Raw genomic sequence first — 2,646 nt, forward strand, 5'->3', positions numbered from 1 at the left:
CTCGTTTACTTCATGGACAACTTTGCCTTTTGTGAAGTTCTTCTTGTCTTCCCTATCAGGATGGTCTGGAGGGAGGAACTGTCGATGCAGGTCAAATGCAACATACTTGCCACCCTTCTTCAGCCAAATGAAAATCAAGGCCTGCATGCACACTGGGCAAGGCATCTTTCCACTTGTACACCATCCGCAGAACAAGGCATAACCGGGAAAGTCATGCATGCAATATTGTAGCCAAACTTTCATCAAGAAATTTTTCTGCAGATGTCGGTCGTATGTCAACCTCGGGAAGTACCAAAAATGGTGCAAATCATCCACCAACGGCTGCATAAACACACTCAAATTCTTCCCCGGATATTCAGGCCCCGGAATTATAAGCGACAGGAACATGGTCTTGCGTTGCATTATGGCGCCGGGAGGGAGATTCAGCGGAATAACAAATACGGGCCAACAGCTGTATGGATTAGACGACATACCATATGGATTGAACCCATCACCTGTTATAGCAATTCTGACATTCCCAGCCTCGGCTGCTTCCTCCGGGTACTCTATATCGAATGACTTCCATGCTTCACCTCCTGATGGATGTACAATTTTTTTTGGATTGTACCTTTTCCCTTCCTTGTGCCACTTCATCATTTTGGCAGACACCTCGGTGATGAAAAGGCGCTGCAGTCTTTTTATAAAATCAAGATACCAAAGAACCTTCACAGGGATTTTTAGCTGCTGCTTCTGACCATGCTTATCGACCACCTCAATATACCGAGAGGAACCGCACTTCCTACAATACTTGTCATCTGCATACTCATGCCTAAACAAAAGGCAATTCTTTGGACAAACATGTATTTTCTCATAGTCCATCGAGAGCGCCTTCATGATTTTCTTCGTACCGTACATGGTTTTCGGCAGTTCATGGCCCTCAGGCAGGCTGTTAGCCCATACTCCCAGAAATGCTTCGAAGCAACCTCAGCTACAGCCATACTCAGCCTTGACTGCCATCAGTTGCGAGATGGCATCCAACACAGACAGCTTGGCACCCTCATAGAGAGGTTTCTTTGACGAGGCCAAGATTTCCAGGAAGGCCTTTGCGGTTTCCTCCGGCTCCTCCGGTTCATTCGCTGAATGTGACGGAGGTGTCGGCTGTGCAGCAAACACATCATCTAGCATGTCTCTAACCCCATCGTCCTCATAACCAGCGACGCATTGTCGTATCACATCCTCTCTACCACGGTCCCGCTGGGCAAAGTTTATCGGCATATTAAAGTTGGGCATAAATCCATGCGTGCGAAGGTGCTTAGTCATCTCACTCTTATCTCTGCGAATACGCCTCTTACATCTGGCACACGGGCATTCTGGCACCATCCTCATTGGACTACGGAATATCTCTTTCAAAAACACATCAGTTTTCTTGACCCACTCTGTTGTTACTTGATTCCGACGGAAAAACCCACTATACATCCACTGATTATCTGACATCTCTGCTTTATTGGAAGCCACACAACAAAATTAAGGATTCATTTAAATTACTCACATCAATATTTTATTTTTTAAAAGGTTGACGAGAAACGACATTTAATCCACCTACATCTCTAATAGGTAAAGATGGGTCCTAATCCCACCCGAGAATGTGTAGATTGAGTATGTTCTCCATGCTCTACCCCATTCCGAGACAAAATTTCGGCAGCACCTCCCCGCTGTTCTCCAAATACACGTCTCGGCAAAATGCCGAGAGAATGTGCATCCGGAGAACAACAGGGAGGCGCCGCCGAAATCCTGTCTCGGAACGGGGTAGAGCATGAACAACGTACCCAATCTACACATCCTCGGGCTGTCCGTGGAAAGCGATGGACAATCCGAAAGAGCTGCGGTGATAAATATGCAATTGAATGCATATTTATCGATGCAACCCTTTCGAACGGGAGACCTAGGTTACGCGACTTGATGTGAAAATTTAATCTAGTGACATGGAAAAAAAAGTGGACGAGGTCATGGAATTGTTGCTCACCCTCCGATGTAGTCGATCAAAGGAGAAAGACGATCGTGGACAAACACCTCCAACGTCGACAATCACTCCACGAAGATGGAACACCACAAATCCTGTTAATTACACCGAGTGAAAAAAATTTAGGTCATCACATCACATTAAGCATTGATATTTTTAACTATGAAAAAAAATCATGTTTCGTCAAGTGTCAAAAAATTTACTCTTCCCTCTCATCTCATCTTCACAATACATATATCTATAATATTGAGTATGTATCTAAAAACATAGTAAAACTACACAAATATTGATTAATCTACCATCTATCTATCTCACATTGTGCACTTAATTTTTTTCACATTTATACTCTCTTTCATTTCATTCATCTATCTAACATCCATCTATCTAATCATCTATTACTATATATATATGCATTCATCTACAACATTACTACAGAAAAAAGGTTAAAAAAATTCTTACCTACGGATGAGGGGGCGACCACCGGAGCAGGGGGGGCGGCCGGTCAGGGCAGGGGACGACCACCGGAGCGGCAGGGGGCGGTCGTCGGAGGGGCCGGCCGGTCGGACCAGCAGGGGGCCGACTAGGCTAGGCCGTGGGCCGGCCGGGGCGGCGTCCACGCAGGGAGGGCCGGGGACGAGGAGGGAGGG

The sequence above is a fragment of the Triticum dicoccoides genome, chromosome 1B, assembly GCF_002162155.2.
Source record: "Triticum dicoccoides isolate Atlit2015 ecotype Zavitan chromosome 1B, WEW_v2.0, whole genome shotgun sequence".
NCBI classification, from domain to species: Eukaryota; Viridiplantae; Streptophyta; class Magnoliopsida; order Poales; family Poaceae; genus Triticum; species Triticum dicoccoides.